This window comes from Ranitomeya imitator, chromosome 6, assembly GCF_032444005.1.
Source record: "Ranitomeya imitator isolate aRanImi1 chromosome 6, aRanImi1.pri, whole genome shotgun sequence".
Taxonomy (NCBI): domain Eukaryota; kingdom Metazoa; phylum Chordata; class Amphibia; order Anura; family Dendrobatidae; genus Ranitomeya; species Ranitomeya imitator.
This window is the reverse complement of record NC_091287.1, coordinates 23,452,109-23,466,092: the sequence shown is the minus strand read 5'-3', so window position 1 is coordinate 23,466,092 and position 13,984 is coordinate 23,452,109.

Here is a 13,984-nt window from a genome sequence, read left to right as displayed (position 1 = left end):
CCGGATCTGTTCTGTTTGCTAGAATGGGAGCCAGAAGGTGCCGGATCTGGAAAATGACAGATTCTGATGCTGGATTTTTTTTTTTTTTAATCGAATTATCTGGATATGCTAGTCGAATCCATCACATCCGTTTTTCAAAATCTGCACCGGATCCATTTTTCCAACATTCGCCGGATTGTGCCTGATGCAAAAAACCTGATGTGTGAAAGTAGCCTTAAAGGGTTGTTCCACCTCTATATCAGCAGGCATTGCGCGCCCATCCTCGTCATCATCAGCACCCGCAGCTTCAGCTTTGGGGTGTACACGGCCCTCAGATCCATGAGTGGAGTCCCTTTTTGTAAGTTTTTGTCCACTTCCCCCTCCCCCATAGAGAAATCACCCTAATGCCTCAAAGTCAAAACCATAAATTAACGGCAGCAGTCTGACCTCCTGGGGAGGGACACAAAAGCTGCCCATGTTTTTCCTTTTGTCTCACACCGACCTGTTATTTCACGCAGAAGTTTTGTTTATTTGGACACTTCATGCTGGAAAATGAAGAATTTAGTAACAAAGTCTCCTAAATTCTTTTTATCCCATCAGACCTCAAGGTTCGTGCTGAGATTCTGTGAGTTTAGGTTAACCAATTGCCTCTATAATAACAATTCCCAAACTTTCTAAAGTTAAAAAAAGTCAGAATTCCATTAATTTAGCATCTGATGGTCTAAAAAATTCTGGAATGTAACATAATAGAGTCCAGGTTTCTAATTGTGAAGAATATGGGTCTATGTGACATAAATGTATTTATCCATGTAGTTCATGAGAAGAGGCCTCATATTGGCCGTAGGACTGTCCTGGTGTCATCGATGGCGCCCCAAACGTGGACATTCTCTTAGAACACTTACATTTATTTTCTGTGGTTCTTTAATATTTGGAACACCCAAGACTCAAATCCTCAGCATCTTACTGCATTACCCAATACTTCTCACAGCTGAGGATTTGTTACAATTACAGCTGATTAAGGAATATTTTTTTCTTCTGAAACTACTAAGATGTTCTGATACGTACAGTCCAGACAATAGCCGGCACTCACATCATCTAAAAAGAATTGCTTTATCGATCCAGTAGTATAAAAGGCACAAAAATGGTCGAATGCATCAGCACAAAAATTAAAAGGGCAGAAAATAAATATCCGCTGTGCTCCCAGGCAACATGTTCCAGACCTACATGGTCCTTTTGTCAATGGGGCAGATCTCATTAGTCCTTATGTAATTTGTAGTCGCGCTTTATCCATCGTTACGTGTTTACATGGCGGCTGCTGAAATGTGGAAACTGCTAAGTGATTTTATTATTTAGCTGCCACCAGATTTCTCAGTTTATAAGACGGAACAAATAGGTGCGCGCCTCGTTACGGCTCAGGCGCTGCGTTAATTGGCAGTAATGAGATTTTCCCAGATCTGCAGTGCAGCAAAGTATCAATTTGCATAAATATTTATGGAATTAGAATGATAATAAGGGGAAGAGACCACACGGGTATGAAGCCATGGAAAGCAAGAATCCAGCTTCAGAGGCATTGCTTAAAAGTCAGTACCAGGTTTCTCCACCAACCATGTCCCATTTAAAAAAGGGCTAATTGGGCCCCCCAGGTATCAGGGGCACTGTCACTTTTGCCACACTCTATGCTTACACCCTGCTTAGAATTGAGGGTGTAAGCCATTATTTTGCCACTAAACCAATGTGCATCTGTCTTTTAGTATTTTTGCTCTTTGGGAGTTTTGGGCATCCGTAAGTTAAGCAGTGGTCAATTATACCAAGGATTGATTAAAGGTCTTAGAAGAAATGAGGTGAGATTTTAGAGCATGGATCTGGAATTGGACCCATTTTTCTTTTGTTATGTGAAGCGATGTCTTCGGCCCAGCAATGTGACATCACACTTCGAGGAAGTTACGGTTTGTTGGCATCTGACGTTGGGAAGTCATTGATTGAGAAAGGATCCCTGGACACTGGAGTGCCTCAACTTCCTCCTGTAAGGCTCGATGAGGTTGTGGTAGGGATTGTGGAACTCCTGAAACTTGCAGGTGGCACTCATGATGCCACCTCATGTGGAGAGACACAGACCTCACATCCAGCCTATATTACTGGAAGGGGACACACAGACCTCACATCCAGCCTATGTTACTGGGAGAGACACACAGAGCACATATCCAGCCTATATTACTGAGAGAGACACACAGACCTCACATCCAGCCTATATTACTGGGAGAGACACACAGACCTCACATCCAGCCTATATTACTGGGAGAGACACAGAGCTCACATCCAGCCTATATTAGTGGGAGAGACACAGAGCTCACATCCAGCCTATGTTACTGGGAGCGACACACAGACCTCACATCCAGCCTATATTACTGGGAGACACACAGACCTCACATCCAGCCTATATTATAAGGAGAGATACACAGACCTCACATCCAGCCTATATTACTGGGAGAGACACACAGACCTCACATCCAGCCTATATTACTGGGAGAGACACACAGACCTCACATCCAGCCTATATTACTGGGAGAGACACACAGAGCTCATATCCAGCCTATATTACTGAGAGAGACACAAAGACCTCACATCCAGCCTATATTACTGGGAGAGACACACAGACCTCACATCCAGCCTATATTACTGGGAGAGACACAGAGCTCACATCCAGCCTATATTATAGGGAGAGATACACAGACCTCACATCCAGCCTATATTACCGGGAGAGACACACAGACCTCACATCCAGCCTATATTACTGGGAGAGACACACAGACCTCACATCCAGCCTATTTTACTGGGAGAGACACACAGACCTCACATCCAGCCTATATAACTGGGAGAGACACACAGACCTCACCTCCAGCCTATATTACTGGGAGAGACACACAGACCTCACATCCAGCCTATATTACTGGGAGAGACACACAGACCTCACATCCAGCCTATATTACTGGTAGAGACACACAGAGCTCACAACCAGCCTATATTACTGGCAGAGACACACAGACCTCATATCTAGCCTATATTACTGGGAGAGACACACAGACCTCACATCCAGCCTATATAACTGGGAGAGACACACAGACCTCACATCCAGCCTATATTACTGGGAGAGACACACAGACCTCACATCCAGCCTATATTACTGGGAGAGACACACAGACCTCACATCCAGCCTATATTACTGGTAGAGACACACAGAGCTCACAACCAGCCTATATTACTGGCAGAGACACACAGACCTCATATCCAGCTTATATTACTGGGAGAGACACACAGACCTCACATCCAGCCTATATTACTGGGAGAGACACACAGACCTCACATCCAGCCTATATTACTGGGAGACACACACAGACCTCACATCCAGCCTATATTACTGGGAGAGACACACAGACCTCACATCCAGCCTATATTAGTGGGAGAGACACACAGACCTCACATCCAGCCTATATTACTGGGAGCAACACACAGCTCACATCCAGCCTATATTACTGGGAGAGACACAGACCTCACATCCAGCCTATATTACTGGGAGCGACACACAGACCTCACAACTAGCCTATATTACTGGGAGAGACACAGACCTCACATCCAGCCTATATTACTGGGAGAGACACACAGACCTCACATCCAGCCTATATTACTGGGAGAGACACACAGACCTCACATCCAGCCTATATTACTGGGAGAGACACAGACCTCACATCCAGCCTGTATTACTGAAAGGGGACATACAGACCTCACATCCAGCTTATATTTCAGTGACTGACATACAGAGCTTCTATCCAGTTTATATTACTGGGAAAGACACACAGACCTCACAAACAGCCTATATTACTGGGAGAGACATGCAGACTTCACATCCATCCTATATTACATCCAGCCTATATTACTGTGTGACTCGCGGGTTTCATATCCAGCCTGTATTACTGGGAGAGACACAGTATATAGCTTGTATTACTGACAGGGACATGTAGACATCACATCCAGCCTGTATTACTGGGAGAGACACACATACCTCACATCCAGCCTATATTACTGGGAGAGACACACATACCTCACATCCAGCCTATATTACTGGGAGAGACACACATACCTCACATCCAGCCTATATTACTGGGAGAGACACACATACCTCACATCCAGCCTGTATTACTGGGAGACTCACACAAGATAAAAATCAGAAACTTGGATCAGGCGGCAAACTGCATATCAGAAGGTCTGAAACTGAATGAAGGAATGAAGATTGCAGATTGAAACTTTTGTCAACCTTAGCATCTATGATTTTTAAGACGAGGTTCTAAAGGAAGGGACCCACTTTGGCTTTATATTTGGTGTTAGTCAAGTGAACTTCCGCCTTTCAGCTACGCTAATGTTTTTGCTTCAATGTCAATAATAGGCGTCCAATCATATCCTGTCAAAACAAAGCCTGGAGATAAACCAGCGAGGAATCTGCGGCCTGTACTATACGGTGACGGGGGTCCGCACGAGATGGTGTACAGTGTGAGTACACTGAGAACAGCTGCTCACATGGACGGCGTGTTAGGACTTCTGTGGAATGTAGCCCGTGATACATTATACAGAAGCAGCCATGCTAAAGATGTTTTGACAGAATGGTATCAGTTACATGTTATCATCACTTTAATTACTCCAGGCTGCTCAATGACATCCTAGAGTCCAGGATGGGGATCAATGGGATAAGCCTTTCTGACCCGACCCAAGACATCTCCATTCACTGGAGCCTTGTTTGCCCTCTTTAGGCTTGGAGACTTTGGCTACGACACAGGTCCGTCTGGCCACAGATCACTCTGTGCAGAGGCTCCCGCACAAAATAATATAGATGAATGGGATTGTATCACTAAGAACCTCAAGCACCATGACCGATACAAGAAAATTGCAAAAATGCTGCACCAGTTGGCCTTTCTGAGACCTGCTTGTTGTATTCTTGGTGCTCTAGGTGTGACCACATTTGCATTGTGCTGCAATGTAGAGTAATGCTTGGCCATGAGACTCGTGTTGTGGCAAAAATCACCTTGTGGCCCCAGCAGGGTTGTAAAGAGCTGGTGAAGCTGACATGTGTGGAGAGCTTTAGCCACTTTATATAATATCTGGATGTCTTGGATTAGGCCATCCTCTCTGTTGACATCCCCACTATCATCATGGGTGATTTCAATGTCCCCATTGACACTTTCACCTCAGCTACCTCTAAACTTTTATCACTGACTGCCTCCTTTGGCCTCACTCAATGGTCCTCTGAGGCCACTCACAAAGATGGCCACACGCTGGACCTCATCTTCACCCGCCTCTGCTCCCTTACTAACCTCACTAACACACCCCTCCCCCTGTCTGACCACAACCTACTGACATTCTCGTCCCTCTCCTCTCCTAGTGTGCAACCCCCACTCCACAAACTCACTCACCCTCGCAGAAATCTCAAACATCTCAACTTACAATCACTCTCTGAATCCCTTCTCCCTCTCACAGACATAGCTTCCCTTCATGACACAGATGCTGCTGCCACTTTTTATAACACCACAATAACAACAACACTCGATTCGGCCGCCCCACTCATGCATAGTAAAACTCGTACAATTAACAGGCAGCCCTGGCTGACCAGCCTGACCAAAGAATTGAGACGGGCTTCCAGGATTGCCGAGCGGAGATGGAAGCGATCCCACTCTGCCGACCACTTCACTGCATACAAGCAGTCCCTCGCCAGCTTCAAGTCTGCGCTCACTGCCGCAAAACAAACTTACTTCTCATCCCTCATATCCTCCCTGTCCCACAACCCTAAACAGCTTTTCAACACTTTCAATTCTCTACTCCGTCCCCCCGCACCTCCTCCCTCCCCCCTCATTTCTGCTGATGACTTCGCCTCTTTCTTTAAACAGAAGATCGATACGATCAGAGAAAGCTTTGGCCCACAGCGCCCACTGCCCCTCTTAGCTGCTCAACCCTGCTCCTCCAAAACCAGCTTCTCCACCATGACAGAAGATCAGCTCTCCACCCTCCTGTCAAGATCACACCTCACCACCTGCACGCTTGACCCGCTCCCATCCCACCTCATCCCTAACCTTTCCACGGTCTTCATCCCAACCCTAACGCACCTCTTCAACCTCTCACTCACAACAGGTGTCTTTCCCTCATCCTTCAAGCATGCCAAGATCACACCCATCCTCAAAAAGCCCTCCCTCGACCCATCCTCTGTGTCTAGCTATCGCCCAATATCTCTTCTCCCTTATGCCTCCAAATTGCTGGAGCAACACGTCCATCTTGAACTGTCCTCCCACTTCTCCTCCTGCTCCCTCTTTGATCGGTTACAATCAGGCTTCCGTTCCCATCACTCAACTGAAACTGCCCTAACTAAAGTCACCAATGACCTACTAACTGCCAGGAGCAAGCGACACTACTCTGTCCTCCTTCTCCTGGACTTGTCTTCTGCCTTTGACACTGTAGACCACTCCCTTTTGCTACAAATCCTCTCATCCCTTGGCATCACAGACTTGGCCCTTTCCTGGATCTTGTCATATCTGACAGACCGAACATTCAGTGTCTCCCTCCCCCACACCACCTCCTCACTTCGCCCCTTGTCAGTCGGTGTTCCTCAAGGCTCTGTTCTAGGACCCCTACTCTTCTCCATCTACACTTTCGGCCTGGGACAGCTCATAGAATCCCACGGTATGCAGTACCATCTCTACGCCGACGACACGCAGATCTACCTCTCCGGACCTGACCTCTCCTCCTTGCTTACCAAAATCCCGCACTGTCTGTCTGCCATTTCAGCCTTCTTTTCTGCTCGCTTTCTACAACTGAACATGGACAAAACAGAATTCATCATCTTTCCCCCATCTCACTCTACCCCTCCACCAGACCTATCCATCAATGTCAATGGCTGCTCACTATCCCCAGTCCCACTCGCCCGGTGCCTCGGGGTGATCCTCGACTCTGCCCTCTCTTTCAAGCCACATATCCAAGCCCTTGCCTCCTCCTGTCGTCTCAAACTCAAAAATATTTCCCGGATCCGTGCTTTCCTTGACCGCAACACTGCAAAAACGCTAGTGCATGCCCTTATCATCTCCCGCCTCGACTACTGCAACCTCCTACTATCTGGACTCCCCTCTAGCACTCTGGCACCCCTCCAATCCATCCTACACTCTGCTGCCCGACTAATCCACCTGTCCCCCCGCTATTCCCCAGCCTCTCCCCTGTGTCAAGCCCTTCACTGGCTTCCTATCGCCCAGAGACTCCAGTTCAAAACCCTCACACTGACATACAAAGCCATCCACAACCTGTCTCCTCCATACATCTGTGACATGGTCTCCCGGTACCTACCTACACGCGACCTCCGATCCTCCCAAGACCTCCTTCTCTACTCCCCTCTCATCTCTTCTTCCCACAACCGCATCCAAGACTTCTCCCGTGCTTCCCCCATACTCTGGAACTCTCTACCCCAACACATCAGACTTGCGCCTACCATAGAAACCTTCAAAAAGAACCTGAAGACTCATCTCTTCCGACAAGCCTGCAGTGATCCTCAACCTACTGAACAGCCGCACAGCCAGCTCTTCCCTCTCCTAGTGTATCCTCACCCACCCCCTGCAGACTGTGAGCCCTCGCGGGCAGGGTCCTCCCTCCTTATGTACTCGTGTGCCTTGTTATCTGCTCATGTTTAATGTATTTGTCTATATCTGCCCCGTATTCACATGTAAAGCGCCATGGAATAAATGGCGCTATAAAAATGTATAATAATAAAATAATAATAATCATAAAATATGGACTTTATTACTTAAAGATTTGGCTTCAGGCCGTCATACACATTAGTGTAGCCAATGTCGGTGGGTTCAGCCACCAGTGTAAAGTGCATGATTGCCTCCTGACTCCCGACAGATGATGTTAGGAGACTTCAAGATCTGACATGTCCAATTTCGGACTGTCAATCGTTTGTTCTAAGCTTCCACCAGACATGTCTCTCTCGTAGAGACTGAGCACAGATCCGAGCTCTCCTGTATATGGAGAAGTCTGCCAGGTCAATGATCAGCCACACAACTGGCTGACCGCTATCTATTGTGCATGGGGCCCCTTACGGATAAAATTAGGTAGAGGAGAGTATGTTCTTCACCCTACGCTAATGAAGAACTGCCAACGGTGACAGACCACACAACTGCTATGAGTCGCATGAGTTGGAGCGACAGCCCACCCCTCTGCCTGGCATCCCTCCGTTTTTCCTGACAACAACCATACATACGGACGTTGTCAGAAGGAGTTGGAGCAGGCTCAGCAGATGAGCAGGTGCCGACTATTTTACATAGGAGACTCTTACTGGTAACTGCTGTGATCGGAGAAAGCTCTGATCACTGTAGTATAAAGCAACCATGACATCTAAGGACTCCTTCTTGGACCCCAAAGATGTGATTTTGAGAACCTGTTGGGTCATTGAGTGGATTTATCACAATGGTATGGATCAGTTTCACAGTGGTCTCATGTCTATGGTCAGCTTTGCCCACTTCTACGGAATCAAGGTGTCCTAAATTCTAAGATTGATTCAATCCACAACAATAACCTCAGAATTATGTCATGCCTAGGTTCAGGCAGCTCATGAAAAATATACACATCCAAAAAAGCAAAAAAAGCTATAGCCTTAAAATACAAACGTTTTATTTCAGTCAATAGTTAAAATCAACATTTCAAATACGACAAAAGGATAAGAAATTGCGAAGACACTGTGCAAACTATGTACGGACCAGCCTACGGATAAATGGCGCTATTGGGTTTATGTGAAAAGAGGAACATATAGGTATACAGAAAAAAGGTAAATCTATGGTGGGAAAAAAAACCCTCCTACAGTTAATGTATCTGTACCTATATGGCTTTGGTAAGGGTTGTAAAAAGGCCTGAAGTTACGGCCGAATATAGTAACAATACAGGAGTGAGATTAGTAGTTTGTAAGGTGCAAGCGGGAACCGGTCCGCGCCAACGGAGGTAATGTGCCTACGCCACTGCGCGATTTAACCCTTGGGTTTTTATTTGATTGGGCAATTTAACCCCTTGATTTCCCATTAAGCTGCACTTGCACCTTACAAACTACTAATCTCACTCCTGTGAGTATATGTTCCTCTTTTCACATAAACCCAATAGCGCCATTTATCCGTACATAGTTTGCACAGTGTCTTCGCAATTTCTTATCCTTTTGTCGTATTTGAAATGTTGATTTTAACTATTGACTGAAATAAAACGTTTGTATTTTAAGGCTATAGCTTTTTTCGCTTTTTTGGATGTGTACAATCCACAACAATGCTTTGCCTACAGCTCTACTTGGCCTCATCTTTGGTGTTGAGACTTCTTGCGTCTTGATGGATTCAACCAATACTTCTGTAGTTGAGATGTATTATGATGGACCATGTTACAATTTTATGGTTTAGCTCCTCAATAGTCCCATGCCTTTGTTCAGCTCTGGTCACATCTATAATGTTGAGGTGTCCTGCATTTCATAAAAGTCCCAATCCCAATGTTACGGTTCCCTCCTTAACACCTTTTATGAGCTTTATGCCAAGCGATGAGTGGATATTCCTAGAAGGACGGGACATTGTGTTCATCGCTGCCCAAGCTTCTTCTTTTTCCGAGTAACTAGTAATTAAAGATAGCATCTATCGAGCAACTCCCATGTTTACCTGGAGAACGTGGCATAATGTGCTACAGACAATGTGGAGACTCCTCGCTCCTCAGCTGCCTGGGGCTATAGGTAAAGTATAGTCTTCTTTACTACCTGTACAGCTTATGATCAGGGCATTCACAGCAGACAGGTCTGAGCAGGACCATAAATTACTATCTAGAATCAGATTGTGCATTGTATAAAGTCATTCCGCCACTTTCCAGAATACTTTTCCCCCCTGACTTATTAAGGCTGGCATTTCGCACCAAAACCTTAATGAACAGTAAGATGCACCAAATTCACTTAGACGTATGCGCCTCTTAATACATTTGGTGCACCTTTCGCCACCAGAAATGTATTACAGGCAGAGGACCGGTGTACATTTTTGTCATAATTCAATACACTGAATTTGCCGGCTGTGCTCCGCCTGCGACCACTTTTCCAAAATTGGCCAGGATTGGTGTCAAAGCACCGGAAATTGCAAATCTTTTGTTAATTACAAATTGCGCCAAAATTGCTTGACAAATAGGAGCATTTGTATGTTGCGATTTTTAAGATCTCCGCTTGCTATCAAATATATTGTGTTTAAAATACATTTTAAAACCTTTACAGAACAGATATTTTTCACGGCTGAGGGTATGTTCCCACGGTCAGTAAACGCTGCGAGTTAGACGCTGCGTACATCCACAGCATCCAACCCGCAGTGTCCAGATGTTACAGCATAGAGGAGGGGATTTCAATGAATCAGATGCCCAATATGCACGCTGAGACGCCTGCTGATCACCCGTGGAGACGGACATGCGGCTCGTCTTTCCAGACTGCAGCATGTCAATTTCTCTTGTGGAGACGCTCAGTCTCCGCAAGATAAATTGAACCCGTACAATGTATTGGGCGCGGTGATTCCGCATGGTTCAATGAACACATGCGGAATCACCTGTGTTCAATAGCACTTTGGACGGAGCGGACATGGGCTTTTATTCCTATGATTGGTGGGTATCTCAGAGGTTAGATGCCTAGCGATCATTATATGATAACATATTGCAGTGATATGTCATTAGTTACAAAAATGGGAAAATCCCTTTAAAGATTATTTTTTTATCTATTTAGTTATTGTTCAGCCTTTGTAGAGATATACATTTTTGTGATATACTTCTTTACATTCTTTTGCTTCTATCTCTGCCAAGCACCATGCTGCAGCGCTGTTTTACCTGCCTAGCTCGAGCGTCGTAAGAATCTATCAGCTTCTGCCCAGCAATAATCCTACAATATGTACAAACAGTGTGAGTACAGGACTTACCCTGTCCGAGCCTCTCTGCCAGAGGCGTAGCTAGAGCTTTTGCCGCCCGGGGCTGATCCCGAGTTTGGCGCCCCCCCCCCCATCCCCCCCCCAGCTCAATACACACAAAGGTTACCAAAAATGGTTTTCCTGTTTTGTAGAACTTAAACTGGGCCTAATGGTGTCACCCCCACATGCCACACCTGTGACTTAATACCACCACACCATGACCAGGCCACATAGTGACCGAATAATACTACATACAAGGGACAAATACCACCGCACCATTTCCAGACCACATATTACCACCACATAGTGACTGAATACTACAATACTGATCAGTAATAAAAAAAAAACCACAATACTATCACCATAAGTGCCAGTATTCACAGGAGATCTGTACTTAGTATGCAGTGTCTGTGTAGAGGTAATACAGAGATCACTGGTGACATTATACACAGGACCTCCATATAGTATACAGTGTATAGTGTCAGTGTATAGGTAACACTGACTCACCAGTGACGTCTCTAGGTGAAGTCCTTCATCTTTCATCCAGCACAGACCGCCATCATTCCTTCCAGCCAGGACTCGTTTCTGCAGGAAATAACACAGTTATCTCGAGCTCCGCTTGCAGAACACATTACTTAATTTTTCACAACTTCTACATTACACCACATGAAGAAAAAAAGGTGATATAGTGTCACTCTGCACAGTAACAGGACCGCCCCCCCATTTAAAACAGTATACTCAAAAAATAAAATAAATACATCACTGCAGTAACAATATCCCTTAATTATCCCCTATGGTAATAATATTCCCCACCCTGGCCCCGTTTATCTCATTCCTGGCTCCAGCCATATGTTCTCGTATCCTGCCCTCATGAGTATCCATTCTACCCCATATGATCTCCCCATCCTGCCCCACCAGCCTCCATCGTATCCGTCCTGCCCCATGATCCAATCCTGCCCCGTGTCTCCAATCATGCCCCGTATCTACATTCTGCCCATGCCTCAAGTCCTGCCCCCAGTGTGTCCAGCATATTACCCCCATGTTGTCCAGCAATCTGCCCCAGTGTGTCCAGCATATTACCCCCATGTTGTCCAGGAATCTGCCCCAGTGTGTCCAGCATATTACCCCCAGTGTGTCCAGCAATCTGCCCCAGTATGTCCAGCATATTACCCCCAGTGTGTCCAGCAATCTGCCCTCAGTGTGTCCAGCAATCTGCCCCAGTGTCCAGCCTTTCCCCAGTGTGTCCAGCAGTCTGCCCCAGTGTGTCCAGCATATTACCCCCAGTGTCCAGCATTGCCCCAGTGTGTCCAGAAGTCTGCCCCAGGGTCTCCAGCATTGCCTCAATGTGTCCAGAAATCTGCCCCAGGGTCTCCAGTATTGCCCCAGTGTGTCCAGCAATCTGCCCCAGGGTCTCCAGTATTGCCCCAGTGTGTCCAGCAATCTGCCCCATGGTCTCCTGTATTGCCCCAGTGTGTCCAGCAATCTGCCCCATGGTCTCCTGTATTGCCCCAGTGTGTCCAGCAATCTGCCCCATGGTCTCCTGTATTGCCCCAGTGTGTCCAGCAATCTGCCCCATAGTCTCCTGTATTGCCCCAGTGTGTCCAGCAATCTGCCCCATGGTCTCCTGTATTGCCCCAGTGTGTCCAGCATTCTGCCCCATGGTCTCCAGTACTGCCCCAGTGTGTCCAGCAATCTGCCCCATGGTCTCCAGCATTGCCCCAGCCCCAGCCCCAGACATAAAGAAAAAAAAAAAAAAGTAAAATCCTCACCTCTCCCGTTCCCAGCGCAGGTGCGGTGCAGTCAGCGTCTCTCCGGCTCTGCGATGCTCAGGACAGAGAGGCAGAGCGGCGCGCACAGTAGTGACGTCATCGCGCCCTCTGCCCTGAGACGTCGCAGAGTCAGAGGAGGCTGCAGCCGCAGGAACCAGGAGAGGTGAGTATTAGAGCGGGGGGCGGGGGCGGGACCCGGGGGTGGGGGGAGCTGGCCCTGGTCGTGGCGGCGGACGGCGCCGCCCGAAGATTTAAAGGGGCGTCTTTTTTTTTTTTTTTTTTTTTTTTTTATCTTCTTCTCCTGCAGCGCCGGCCGCCCCCCCCCATTGTGCCGCCCGGGGCGGACCGCCCCCCCCGCACCCCCCTTCCTACGCCACTGCTCTCTGCTAACCTCCTTTATCCCAGACAGGGAAAGTCCTGTACACACATTGTACATAAAGTGGGATAATTGCCAAGCAGAAGCGGAAAAAATAATAATGTTATTTCTATAGCACCAACATATTCCACAGCACCTTTAAGCAACATAATTACATGGGGACATGTACAGACAATAAAGACATCACAAAGTAGCACAGAGTTCAGTATTTACATGAGTGAGGGTCCTGCCGATCGATGCTTACAATCTATGATGCTATAGGGGGTCACAATAGGTAAAAAGTGCTTGTCATGTACGGTGCAGCCATCAGTGTGATAAATAATGCTGCACGATCCGTCATCAGCCAACGTCTGTGTAAGTGCAGTTATCAAGTGGTATTGGTGCATGGAGGATGTGGAGGCAGATGAACGGGATGGGGAAATACAGTATAGAAAGATGGAACAGGGAATAGTTAGATTAGTAAAGTGATGTGATAGGTCTGTGTTTTTAAAGGATAATTAAAAATGTGGGATCTCGGTATTAGTCGGATCGTACGAGGTAGTGCATTCTAGAAAACTGGTGCAGCACGAAAGAAGTCTTGGAGACGGAAATGGAGTTTTGGATTACCAGTGGTGGAGCGCAGAGCATGGGTTGTGTGATAGACGGATGAGGAGGCGATGTAGGGTGGTGCAGGACTGTGGAGAGCTTTGTGGGCGAGAAAGATAAGTAGTTACATAGGTTGAAAAAAGACCTAGGTCCATCAAGTTCAACCTTTCTCCACCAATTGTATTCTGTAATGGATGGGTAACCAGTGTAATGACTGGCACAGGGTGGAGGCACCACTGCAGTGGATGAACATAAATATGACCCTGCCTGCAGCATTCAGGACGGATTGGAGAGGAGAAAGT